We start from the raw sequence: 14,205 nt of genomic DNA on the forward strand, positions 1-14,205 counted from the left end.
AGAATTTCCTGGGTTTTATGGAGAAATGTGCATTCCTGATATTTTTCAAAGTTGCAAAATGCTGATATTTATTTAGAGACGTGCCACAAGTGAAGCCAAAGGAAATATGCCCAAGATTGAATTTGAGATTTCTTTAACTACAACTTGGAGCAGAGTGTTCACCAAAGAAGATCAGCAATGAAGAGGCAAAAAGCCTATTGTGTTAATTCTTGCTTAATGTTTTAAATTAAAAACTAAGGAGTTTGTCCACAAGGGATACAAGAGGTGCCTGTGTCCTTTGATACAAGCTCATACATACGTGTTAAATTGCTAATAGAAGAGGTGCTTGTATGCCAGGATACAAGAAGTGCTGGGCGTAGGATGGACATAAGTTTGAAAATCTCTCTAGTCCTAATTTGTGTGAGTTGCTGCTATTATCACTGTAGATTGTTGTCCCAGCTACAGTCAGATTGTGTTGGTTTACAAAGTGTATTGCTAGGGAAGACTGGCATGTCCACAGTGGATACATTTCCACTGGAGAAGATGAAACTCTCATCAGATCCCAAAGAAAAAATGGGAATTGTGGCTTTGGAATTGAGATACAGTTCACAGGATATCCAAGAGATAGAGGGGAAAGGTATTTTTCTCCAACCTAAGAAATATGTACGTATGTACACACGCAAACACACACACACATGTTCAGAAAGTGTGTCTACCTGCATGCAGCCCTTATTCTGCTGATTTTATTTCTTCCACTTCTGCTTCTAAGTGGCAAAGAAAGCCAAAAGTTAGGGGATTGAAACAAAATGGAAAAAGCAAAAACAAATTTTACCCATAAGACCTGAAATTCATCCAAAAATGAGTATGTTTTTCCCAGCAGATTGTGAAGCAAACCAACACTCCATCAATATATTCGTCAATTAGTGAATTATTATTGAGCACAAAGTGTGTCTATTCTATATTGACAGGCTCCTGTGGCTTCTCCAGTGCCTACTAGAGCAGGTTTCCAGGAATACCCCACATTCAAATGGCTGTTCCAGTCTTCAATTGGCATCTTAGACACAGTCTGTAAAGGAAACATAGTAAAAACTGGAGTAAGCAGAGAATAAATAGAAGACTATGGAAGGATCTGGGCAAAGGGAATCCTTGAAATATATGACCCTTGACTCAATCAATCCATTTGAAAATATTTATTGAAGGCCTAGTATATGCTGTCAATGTCATTGTCCTATGGGCAGTATAATAATATCTTTCCCTCTGTACCTTAGTTTTCTCAACTGTGAACTGGGAATAATAATAGTATCCATCCTGAAGTGTTATTGTGAGTGTTAAGTGAAATAACATATTTAAAGCATGTAGAACAGTGCCTGACATATGATCAATATATAATCAATATTAAGGAAGGAGAAAAATCATAAGCACATAGAAACTAAAAACAATAAAGACATCCAAACAAGAGATGTCACAAGGCAGTGCATTATTAATTGCCAAACAAATGCTTCTTACCCCTGAATGTCAAAACGTAGGGCACAGAGCTAAGAGAGAGCCAAAAGAGTTTGGTTTCTCACACTAGCCAAGCACCTGCCTTTTGCACGTGTCTAAGAAGCTGCAAACGGGTCCCTCCAGAGACACCATGGATCACGATGGGCTCTTGGGAGAGGACCCAGAGCTGCCCCTAAGCACAAGGTGGTGCAATGTAGTGCTAGCGAGTGCTGCTGTGGTGCCAGACTGCCCATGTTTAAAACCTAGTACTGGCGCTTATTATTTGTAGGCTCTGGATAAGTTATTTAACTCCTCTGAGCCTCAGTTTCTTTCTTGGTAAAATTTGAATGATAACGTTGTCTATTTCATGGGTTTGCATGAGGATGAAATGAGATAGTGTAATACATTCATAATAGAGGACCTGACAAACATACATGTTAAATTGCTCATCTACGTGGGATCCTAAACCACCTGCTTTTTCCACATCTTTAAGGAAAGAAATTCCACAATCTGTCCCAGTGTTCAATGGTGTCAAAACTTCCTCCTGTTGGGAAATCCTCCCTTTTTAAAAGTTTATATAATTTGAGAGGGCCCTTAGTGATTTTGATAACCCAACTCACCATACAGGTGAGGAGAAAAGGCTGGAAAATTTAAGTGACTTGCCCAAAGTCATGCAGATGGTTAGCGGCAGAACTAGGACTGGCTCCCGGTTCTCCTGAAACCCAAGTCCATGCTCTTTCTACTAAGGCTGCCGGTATTATTTCCTTTTGCAGGCATCTCGTCTTATGCCCATCATGGTGGAGACTTTTTGTGCCACGTGATTCTGGACTCTCCTGGGCAGAACATTCCAAGCCCTCCATATTCCGGCCTTGATCTACCTGGGGGGCACCCAACACACATGGGCTCTGAACGAACTGCAAAATAAAACAAAAGGTGACAACTGGGCCACATCATCAACTTTATTACAGATCCAGGCTACAATGGAGAACACAACTTAGAATGAGAGCCAAATGGGCCGGTTACCTGGCCCCCTAAATTAGGCAGAGTCACCTGCTGTCCTAGGCATATGGACTGGGGCACTGAGAAGAGGTTTCCATGTGGCAGACGTTCCCAAGCCCAAGAGAAAGAAGGAGGATGGGGCTGAGCAGAACATGCCCATCTACTCTTTCCCAGTTTGCCAGGCAGAATTCACTGCACCTCCTCAAGGGTGGAGAAAATAAAGGGGAGGAAAGTCAGGAGTGTGAGTAGGAAAACTCTTCTTTCTTAGAAACTAAGAGTGGGAAAAGATTTTCTTTTCTAGTTTCACCTCTTTCAGACCACACTCCGCCTTACTCCCTACTCATTGGCTGTACAAATAACTGGTAACCCTTTGGCCTCACTCTATTTCTTTTGTGCTCCAGTTATTCCTCTTGAACAGAGCACGCCTTTGCCCTCTGGATGCCTTAGCGATTTTTTTTTTTGTATACTTTAAGTTCTGGGGTACGGGTGCAGAATGTGGAAGTATACACGTGCCATGGTGGTTTGCTGCACCCATCAACCCGCCATCTACATTAGGTATTTCTCCTAATGCTATCCCTCCCTCAGCTCCCCCACCCCTCAACAAGCCCCAGTGTGTGATGTTCCCCTCCCTGTGTCCTTGTGCTCGCATTGTTCAACTCCCACTTTTGAGTGAGAACATGATGCCTTGCTGTTAAATGCCCTCTGTCTAAGTCTGTTTGGGCTGCTGTTACAACAGAAATTTATTCCTCAAGGTTCTGAAGGCTGGGAAGTCCAAGATCAAGGTGCCTGCAGGGTTTGGTAAGAACCTTCTTTCTCATAGACTATGTGGCACCTTCCCACTGCATCCTTACATGCGGGAAGGGTGAACAGGCCCTGTGGGCCTCTTTTATAACTGCATTAATTCCATTCATGGGATCTTTACCCCCACAACCTAGTCACACCCCAAATGCCTACCCCTTAATACCATCACGTAGGGATTCAGTTTCAACCTATAAGCTTTGATTGAAAGCTAAACATTTACACCTAGTACTCTTTCATCTTTCAAGACTCAGTTCATGTGTCACCTTCTGTATGAAGCTCTTCCTTCCTCTCCTCATGTCCACCCCCAACACTTTGTGGGGTGAATTGGCAACCTTTTCTTTGTGTTTAGTATGGACTTTCCTCTTTTAGCCCTTTATTCCACTTAATTTTCTGAAGGCAGAGGCACATCTTACTTATCCTATGTTCAAGGCCTTACACAGAACTTTAAATGCAATAGGTCTTCAATAACTTTTTGATGAATAATTATGTTGAATGTTTTTCCTAGGCATACTATAAGATATTAAGCCAAGTCCCTGCCTTATTTTCAGAATAAAGAATCTCATTATTTCATTTATACATTAAGTACCAGTAGGTGCATGGCACTGTTAGTTACTGCAAAGTATATAGCTTGTAGTCTTCTAGACTCTTAAAATCTAGACTCTTTCTAGAATCTTAAAATCTACTTGAAAATGTATGTTCACAAGAAATAATTGAGCATGTGTACATAATTGATACAAATGCTTTTTTGTACCCATAAATCCCTTTATAATTTACAAAGCAAAATCTACCTGATCTGCCATTCAATCCAATAACTACCCTATGAGTCAGGGTGGACTCACTAGCCCCATTTGACAGATTAGCAAATTGGGCTTGAGAAGCCTTGGGTGACTTCGCCAAACACACCCAGCTGTGAATGACAGAACTGGAGCTTGAATCCAGGAGTTTGGCTCCTAACCTAGTGTGGTTTTTCATAATAGGCAGCTAAATGAAAATAATTAAATGCAGGTGTTTGACTATGCAATGGAGGGAGAGTGACGTCTATATCTACTAGTGTCTCTATCACCTTTGGCTATACTGAGAGGTTCAGTGTGTGTGCTGGCTTCCAATCCCAACACCCCCATGCTTTGTTCAAAATCTGCCTATAGATGAAGCCCAAGGTCTTTCTGCTAAGCTAATGGGGAAAGTTAGAGGGAGAGTAGAGGCTGAGAAAAGTATTACCTAAGGTGGAATGTTAGCTATCCAACTGTACCTAGCAAACTAGAATTTGAAAGACGTGTGGATGTAGGTATATAATTTCATGGTCTTTATGGATTCTTGCTATCCTAGCTCTGAAGCTTCAAGTCTAGTGGGGACTTTTTTGTATCACAAATGTCTCTTGAGGACTGAGGGGCATGGTGGTGGAATGAGCAAATTTGAGTGGGAACTAAGTCATTTTCTGGCCAAAAAACAGGATTATAATAAACAAGCCATGAAATGGAAATCATTCAGATCTGAGGGAGTACTGTCTGTTCCTGTCTAAACAAGTGACTGCAATTTCCCATTTTTCTTCAGCTTTCACTTAAAGATAATATAGTCCTTTCCAGTCTTCTGACTGTCTTGTTATAGTGCCTGTAATTTCCCTTCAAATGCTTCAGTGTTGATTGTGTGATGTATATATGTGAATGCAAGTTAACTGTAATCTACATTAGTGAACACTGAAAGACCTTCATTCAGGAATGTATGCCATAGAGGAAGAAATAGAAAATACCACAGCTCTCTCAATTCTAAGCCCGTATCTGAGAGTTGGTTAATTAGCATAAAGAATGGTAAAACACTTTTTTGTTGGTGAAATAAGTGGTGTTCACTCTAAATGACTGGCTAGAAAGTTTGTAAAGACACCTCTGTCCTGGCAGGATAGGAGTATAAGAATCTGGTGAGCCCAACAGCCTGCTACCTTCAGAGTGGTGCTCCAGGCCTGGGAGTTCATTTATTCTCTGTACCTCATGCATGGTGAAGAATGTGGGCACTGACTCTGCTGTCAGAATGTTTGGTGCATATGCCTTAGTGTAAATTTCTCATGCACCGGAGATTGCCTTAAATGACTGAGAGTGGGACACTAAGATTACAGGATCAGCTTGTATTGTTTGGGGACCTGACTGCTGGTCAATGTCAGAATGGGGTAGAATAAGGTAGAATTGGGTCTGAGACTTGCTTTCCTTGTTATCACCAAGTAGTCAGGTTGTTGGGGAAGAAGATAAACAGTTCCACCCACCTCTAATTGTTGGGTGCAACTGACATTTATCACTAGATTCCATCAACTGCTAATGGCCAAAGTGGTTTTAGGTCCTTTTGCAACAGCCCTTAACAATTCCTCCCATTCTTAAACAAATTCTTCTATTTTTTAAGCTTTCTTCCTTTCTTCCTCACCTCTAGCTCTGTCAAATGACACCCGATCAAAGGAGAGGGCATACAAATGTTTATTGAGCTTAATCTATGCACTTTATATGCAATATTTAATTTCATCCCCATTTAAAATAAAATAGGTATGATTTAGTAAAAGTTGAATCTCAGAGAAGTTAAGAAACCACCCTAACATCACACAGCTAGTAGGTGATAAAGCTGAGATTCAAAAGCTTGGAATTCAGAACTCACATACCGTTTTTAGCAGACAACTCCACACACAATTTTGAAAAGGGCTAATAATTGTGGGCACTTCATGCTCTTCTACCAGATGGGATGTTTTGACAAACTGAAGAATAATCACAATGACCTATGATTATTTTTTCCTATCAAGTGCATTCTCTGCCGTAAACAAGGAGAACTCTTGCAACCTGTGAATAGAGGTTTACTTCCTCTCTCCAATTGCTCTCCAGCCAACCTCACCTATAGTCAGACTATGATGGAGTAACAGTAAACACCAGGGAGGTGATTAATGTGGTGTCAAGAAGCACCTGAGGTCCATATGGATGTGTTTGATTTGATTTTTCTGAAACACTCTTATCTCTAATGCCAAAGCATGGATGGGTCTCCTAGTTCTACAAAGGCCCCCAGCCTGGCCTTCGATGACTTCTTTTCCCCTTGGAGGCTTCTTTTTACCTGGAATTTGGCCTGATCTCATCTGGATCAAGGGGTATTGTTTATCAGAGGCTGTTTACTGTAGCCCTTACAGACGACCCCAACCCCTACACAGGTTAGGCCCACCCATTAATTACTTCGAGGAAACTCCTTTGGTGTCTGCCTTTTATCCTCTTATAGATATTTCTGTAAAAGAACATGTGTTGTTAGAAGTCCTGTTTGCTCAGCATTCTCTGTCCCTAAGACTGGCCTTCAGGATACCTCTGCGTTCAGTTCTGGGTATCACAGACGGCAATACTGCTAAGGAAAGCTCAGGAGATCAGGCACATGAGGGCAGTTCAAGGACAGTAGGGACAGAGTCAAGACAGAGTTAAGCTTCCATTTTGAGAAAATATAACCATGTTCTGAAAACGTAATCACACTAATTAAAATATAAGAAAGGGAAAAAAGGAAGAGCAGTACATTAAGATAGGCATTTCTGTGCAATAGAAATTTAATAGGAATGTTCTGAAGTACTATCTTGGGTAAATTTTTAAAAAAAAGAAGAAGAAGAAGAAAGAAAGAAAAGAAAGAAAGGGAAAGTAATCCAGAACAAGAAGTGAAATCCTGGAGCAAGAGAGGCAGACTGGAGTTCAGCTTCTAAGGAGTAGTATGGAATTGAAATACATACACAGAATTAAAGAAAACAATATTAGGTAAACACTACATTAGTCATCATCAAAGAGAGAAATTGTGAATTGAAAGACAGTTCTAACGAATTTCACAGCTCAGAGAAATAGAGAGAGAGAGAAAAGTGTCGTTAAGAAAACTGGAAGATAGACTGATGATACTTGAAGAAGAAATGGCTGAACATTTTTAAGAACTGAGACAGTTGTGGTGGCACATGCCTATAGTACCAGCTACTTAAGAAGCAGAGGCTGGAGGATCGCTTGGGCCCAGGAGTTCAAAGATGCAGTAACCTACGGTTGTACCGTGCACTCCAGCCTGGGTGACAGAGCAGGACTCCATCTCTAAAACATAAAAATAAAATTAAATTAAAAATAAAAAAGACTGGGCATGGTGGCTCATGCCTGTAATCCCAGAATTTTGGGAGACTGAGGCGGGCAGATCACCTGAGTTCAACAGTTCAAGACCAGCCTGGTGAAACCACATCTCTGCTAAAAATATGGTGGTGTGCGCCTGTAATCCCAGCTACTCAGGAGGTTGAGATGAGAATCACTTGAACCTGGAAAGCAGAGGTTGCAATGAGCCAAGAAGGTGCCACTGCACTCCAGCCTGGGCAACAGAGCAAGACTGTCTCAAAAAAAAAAAAAAATTAAATTAAAATTAAAAAAGAATTTTTAAGACTTCATGACTGAAGAAGGTCATGAATTCTTAGAGTGGAAAGAAAGCACATACTGTGTTTTCTGTGTTTACCGTGAAGCAGGATTAAAAAGCAACAAAAAAACAGAATGACAACAAAACTCCTCAATATGTCACAGCAACATTGAAGAACACCAAGGATAAGGAGAAAATCGTTTTTTATTTTATTTTTTTAAATTTTTAATTTTTTGTTTTTTGTTGTTAGACAGAGTCTCACTCTGTTGCCCAGGCTGGAGTGCAGTGGCTTGATCTCAGCTCACTGTAACCTCCACCTTCGGGTTCAAGCAATTCTCCTGTCTCAGCCTCCTGAGTAGCTGGGACTAAGGCGCCTGCCCCCACAGCCAGCTACTTTTTGTATTAGAGATGGGGTTTCACCATATTGGTCAGGCTGGTCTCGAATTCCTGATCTCAGGTGATCCACCTGCCTTAGTCTCCCAAAGTGCTAGGATCACAGGCATGCACCACCTCGCTCGGCCAAGGAGAAAATCTTAAACTGAGTGTGTTGGGGTTTGCGCAGTGGGATAGGGACGGATCCTTAGATACCTGAAAAGCTGTGTCTTGGAAGAGGAGTTAGGGTGCTTCTGAGGACCTCAGAGGGTGACCCAGGACTTAGGAGAAGGCACAGGGAAGCAGATTTTAAGCGACTTTCAGAAAGAACATTCTAATAACAAGGGCTCTCTGGAATGAACAGCCTGCCTTCTAATAAGGAAGTGAGTTCTCTCTCAATAAAAGATCTGCCTCTACAGAGTCCCCCCTTCTAAAGAGCACGGGAGGGAAAGTAGGCAGGCTTGGGAGCAACTGGATGGCTGGAATCAGAGTGGTGGGACCTGGGTTACTTGGGGCAGCTTAAACGCTATAGAAAATGGGCCATGAAGGATACAGGAAAATGGAGAGAAATGAACAGTGTCCAGAGGGGAAATGTGATTTTACCTGTGTAATGATTTGTTTGGGTCTGTCTTCTTGCTTGTCATTTTTGAAATGAATTATAAACCTTTCCTCAAATTCTACTCTACAACCTTCCCTAGAGTCAGGCAGTCTTCGTTGACCTGTTTCTTCTCCCACTTGACACTTTTAGCTGAGTTATTCACCATCTTGAAACTGGCTGGCCTCATTGCCCTTTTCAGAAGAGATCAGATGGCTAACAAAAAACTTACCCAAAACTTCTGTGTATGGAGGAGTCACTAGACATGTCTGTTTCTGAGTCTTTGTCCCTTAATTCCCCGATGTAGAAGACAGAATAATTCACCTAAAATCATGACAACTCACATCGGTAGACTGTTTGATGTTTTACAAGGCTCTCTCATGTACACTAACCTCATTTAATTTTCACACACACACACACACACCACACACACAAAAGGCAAAACTGTCATTATCATCTGCAGGAAATCAAAAACTGGGAAGGATATGCAACTTGCCCAAGGACAAAAAGCAATACTCAGCAGCAAATCCAATGCCTGAGGCTCTAAATCAAGAAATGCTTCTAATGTCCTAAATTGCCTCTCTAGCTGACACAAAGAAGGGATGTTCCCATAGAAACATGGTTAAGGGTAGTTGAATAATTAGTACCAACACCTAGCACTAATCCCTGTTGTAGTATAGGCATGCAGTAAATGTTTACGGTTGAATTCAAATTGCAGTTCAGACTTCTTATGGGCTAGGTAGACTATCAGTGGGCTGGCCAGGGAAACCACCCAGTACTTTCCTCACCCCAGTACTCATTCTGCTTCAGCTACTCTGGCTTCTTGATTATATAAGAGGGAACACCAAGTTCCCTCTTGTACAATCCCAGCCCTGTCTGACACTCTACTCCCCTTTCCTATTTTATTCCCTTCTATGGCGTTTAGCATTTAGGATCATCTGACATGTCATGTATTTTACTTGCTCCTTTGGGGGTTGTCTGTCTCCCCTGACCAGAATATAAGCTCCCTGAGGACAAGGGTTTGTAGGTGCTTTGTTCCCTGCAGATTTCCCAGCACATAGAATAATGCAGGACTTGTAGTAGTGCTCAAGATGTATTTGTTGAAGAAATGAATGAAGGAATTCATTTACACTGTTGTTTCTACAGACTTCTGGATTTAAACTAAAACACAAGCTGACTTTTGGAACACAAGTCAGTTCATAAATAGAGACTTGATGAATATTTTTTGAGCACAAATAATGAAATATAGAAACTATTTTTACTACATCATTTAAGCCTAGTCTCACGTAAGGTCGAACTATGGGCCATCCACACCTTGAGACAGGTGCAGAGAAGGAGACGCACAGAGCCCAGCTAGTCGGCGTGAAGCTATGTGGGGACAGATTGAGTGGAAGTTGAGGTGGGGAGATCTGGAACCCAAACAGAGAAAAAGACATGCAGAGGGGGAAAATCAATCCATCAGCTGTGGATACTGAGAATCTACTTTGAAACTAGGGCTGTGCTGGGCATGACGGGCCAGAAAAAGTCTCTAATACGATCCTAAGGAGTTAAAAATTGGCGGTGTGGAGGCAATTGTCGGGGAGACACACAAGACACCCCCAAGAATGTTTGAAGCTCTAAACTGTATGTTACAATAAAAACTCCTGAAGGAAGAGGAGATTGGCTGTCTGGGGTTTTCAGAGAAGGCTCTTTGGAGGAGGTAGTCTCTAGCCTTCAAAGACAGGTGAGACTTCTCGCCCCAGCGGGAAGGGGAGAAGAAGGGCATATCTTATCCTGGGCCAGCAGAACTGGTGCTGCAGAGGCAGGGACCTGGGTGCTGCAGGCACAAAGTTCTGCGCTAGCAAATCTAAAAATACCCGCCCTCTCTAGTTTTTTCTTTCCCTCTTGGTCTCTTTTCTTCTCACCCTCCTTCCTATTTTCTTCATTCTCTGATGATCCTTTCTGGCAACCCTGGGACTCACTTGCTTATCTCTCCAGGGAATCTCTGACCAGCTGGAGGGGCCAAAACCTTGCAGGACTCCCCGCAGTTCAGGTACAGGTTGGCAGCAGCTCCCGAGGCCCCCACCCCCCTCGACTCAGTTCTTTCAAATGCCAATTAACAGGTGTCAGAAATGCTGGTCTGAGTAAGAGATCCATGTCTGCATAACAACCCAACTGTTTTGGCTCCCCACCCGTGAGCATAAATATCGTGGTGTTTGAGCCCTTGGGGCCTGTGGAGTTTACAAGTATGCTGTCAAGATCTCTTCACTAGGCTAGTGCTTGAAGTGCTGCCAAAAAGCGAGGGGACTCCTGTGCTTTTATGTGTTCCCAAGCGCAGGCCACCCTGGCTCCAGGAGGAGCCCTCTGGGGACCGAGTGTCGGTGTGAATCTCAAACAGCAAGCTGACATTCCGGTTGGGAGTGTGACAGTGCATGCCTGGGTGATGATGCCAGGGCGGCAGGTGACACGGGTCCACCACAGAGGGGGAGCGTAATTGGAGTGGCTTCTAGTTACATGTCCTCAGAGCTCTGAAGGATGGAATCAGGGTCGGGGGAACAGTTAGAAAATGATGTTACAAAATCCGGATGTCCTGATCAAATTGAGACCACTGAGATGGAGCATTCAGAGCACAGATGATCCCAGTGTTCCCAAAAAAGGCATCCAACATGGGCTCATCTAGGACTAATGACATTGCAATCCAGAGATACAGACCACTGTCAACCAGTGAAATGCACCCATACACATGTGCACACACACATACACACACACACGGGCATCCATGTGATGGGCTCTAGAAGCCCAGAAGAACCCCTCTTTCAGGGCACTCCCCTCCCCCAGGCCTCACGGCAGCCACTGAGGACCTGGATAAACATCTGAAAACACAGTGGCTGCCAGGGAGGAGAAAAAAGAGGCCAGGGTGGAATGGGATGGGGCAGGGCATGGCGACAGGAAGAGCTCAAAAGATTCTCAAGTTGGGTGACTACCAAGGTCGGCTTGCCTCAGAGGGCAGCAGGGCCACGGCCTGGCGGGCGGTGGGGCAGCAGGCGTTGGCTGGCTTCTGCCGTGTGGGGCAGCATTTCTCTGCCTTCACCACCCCACCTCGGGCTCTGTTCAGAGGTCAGATCTAGGAGAGATTCTTGGACCGTTTGTCGAGTTGGTTCCACCCCAACGAGAACCATATCAAAAGGCTGAGCACATTTGACCTCATCAGCTTTGGGGTCTGCACAGCAAGTTGGAAAAATCCCCAGTAAGAGGCCTCATGGGAGGACTACATCACCATCCCCCTCAGACCCAGACTGGTTATGCTTTGTAATAATTATTCTAGAAACATTGGTGGAAACGAGGAAAGCTTTCCCAATCTCCCCTAACTCTTTTGCCATTTGTCATAGAAGTCCAGAGTATTCTAGATTTTATATTTGTGGGGACCAGTACCAGAAAGAGGCAGAGAAGTGTACAGGATCACATACTTCTTTGGTGGCAAAACCCAGCCTCTTGGTCCCTAATACTCTTTCCGTTAAATTCCTCCTTGTTCTCTTGGTCTTCTTTGTATCTATTAACTTATGAAGAAGATAGCTTTCAATAATTAAATGTGTCCTTAGGAATATTTCCTCGCCCCTGAGTTATATTGGAAACTCTGAGAACAGAGGAAGATGGCCTTTATTTCTTTGCTCCCTGGTCTGATTTAACTTTACAAGTCTCCGTGCAGTGCCTACTCCATGAGCTGCTTTCCCGATTTGAGGGGAAAATACAGTCCACACAGGCACTATCCTGAGAATCGCCCCATGAGCCTTTCCCAAATCCCAAAGATGACGTAGAGTCCTGCCCCTCAAATGTCAGGATTTGGAAGAAGTCACCTGCCTCCAAGCGAAAGCCAGATGCCTGCAGAGGTGAAATAGGAAGCTCTCACAAGGATGAGATCAGATCTCTCTAAAAGAAATCTCGCTGGATGAAGACAGAAAACAAATAATTTCCCCCAGCAGAGGAAAGCTATTTGTTTATCTGTTCCATGGGGGCCAGAGGGTCTGGAGCTGTAAAATCTGAAGGCAGTGCATGTTTAGAAAGTTGTTGGTGGGATCATTTTTATTGTACAGTGCATGGCCCTAAGATGGCCAAAGGGGAGTGTCAGAGCCTCGAATCTTTGTCCTTTTTTGGGAGGCCACTCTGGGCAGACATTTCGCTGATCATAATCACTTTTATATGTAACTGGACCTTAATTCATTTGGTAGTATGAGCTACGGAAGGGCGGCACAGATTAGAGAGCTATGTCTGTAACTGACGAAATCTGCGCCTGGCGTGCATTTGTGGGGAAATTAAAAATAAAATGAAGCTCATCTGAAAAATGCGTGGACTGGAATTAGCCGTCTCCTGACCGGTCACGCATGGAACTTGTCGGAGATGACCAGGACAGAAAAGTGAGACCTGGGCAGCACATCGGGCTGCGCCGCCCGCCAGGATCTGGGGAGCCTGTCATAATTTATAATGGATTATCTTAGGAAATAGATGAGGACAGCTTGTGTTCAGGAGCCAGGAAAGACTACTTTAGTTTTAAAAAGCTGGGTGGGGTGGGGGGACACAGAAAACATGTCTCAAAAATGCATGACCCATTGTTGTTTATTCTGCAAGATATTCAGTGTCTGGACTTGGATTGAATTAACTCATCAAATCCTCTGCTATGAACATGACATTTGGTGGCAGCTAACATCGCCACACCAAGTAAATGGCACCCCTTGCCTGTGCTGGTGCTGCGACTCATGTTTGCACCCCTCATTATAAGGTACATATCCAAATGTATTGGAATTTTTATAGGTAACACTTTGAGTTTCACTGGGCCTTACACACACACACAAACACACACACACACACACACACTGGAGGGTATCTTCCCATTTTCCCACTATGACTTCTCTTTGATTTTCTTCCAACATTGCCCGTGATGCCCACTTTGATTTCATCAGATGTCACTGTTCTGGACTAACTACTTTTGATTGCATACAGAGGAGAAAGGGAAGTAGCATTTGTGGACTCTTCTCTGGTCAATGTGATAGTGTGTTACGCAAGTCTGTTGTTAACCTTCACAAAGACACTTTGCAATACTGTCATTCTGCTGATTTTAATGATGAGGCAACTGGGACGTGGAGAGATTACAGAACTTGCCAAGGTCTACCATTCAGTAAGTGGCCTAGTCAGGCTTTGAACCAAGACCACTGGAGCTTCAAGCCTGGTCTGTGCACCCAGTCAAGATGAAGCCAGAATCCTACTGTAACTGGGCAGGATCTACAATGTCAGAAGAATTTAGATCCAACAGCAGGCTTTATTTCAATCCTTAACTCACCCAACCTAGTCCTCAAATCCAAGCTTCTTTTCCTGAAAAAATTAAAAAAAAAAAAAAAAAAACTGCACTTCAAACTTTGAAAGCTAATAGCAATTAAACAACTTAGTTTCCATTGTCAGTCTGGTTTCTCTGCCTTAGTGGAAAGTCTAATGGGATATTTTACAAGGATGACAAAGACAGATAATGAAAGTCAAACCAGTGCATAAAGCTTCCTTGAAAGCTTGGTAATTAAAGGCTTTGCATTGTTCTTTAATAACAGTCACCTTTTTACTGCATTGGGATAAAGGCACAAGCT

The 14,205-nt window shown here is 43.1% G+C and overlaps 1 long non-coding RNA gene across 1 annotated transcript in view; it reads right to left on the reverse strand.

The window, feature by feature from the left end:
• Positions 1 to 814: 814 nt before the first annotated feature.
• The window catches only part of LOC119621469 (uncharacterized), a 150,669-nt gene continuing 137,278 nt past the window's right edge, over positions 815 to 14,205 (reverse strand). Inside the window, exon 3 of the long non-coding RNA XR_005238047.2 lies at positions 815 to 1,045. This is a non-coding gene — a long non-coding RNA (uncharacterized lncRNA). The remainder of the gene's footprint in view (positions 1,046 to 14,205) is intronic.

This window comes from Chlorocebus sabaeus, chromosome 4, assembly GCF_047675955.1.
Source record: "Chlorocebus sabaeus isolate Y175 chromosome 4, mChlSab1.0.hap1, whole genome shotgun sequence".
NCBI classification, from domain to species: domain Eukaryota; kingdom Metazoa; phylum Chordata; class Mammalia; order Primates; family Cercopithecidae; genus Chlorocebus; species Chlorocebus sabaeus.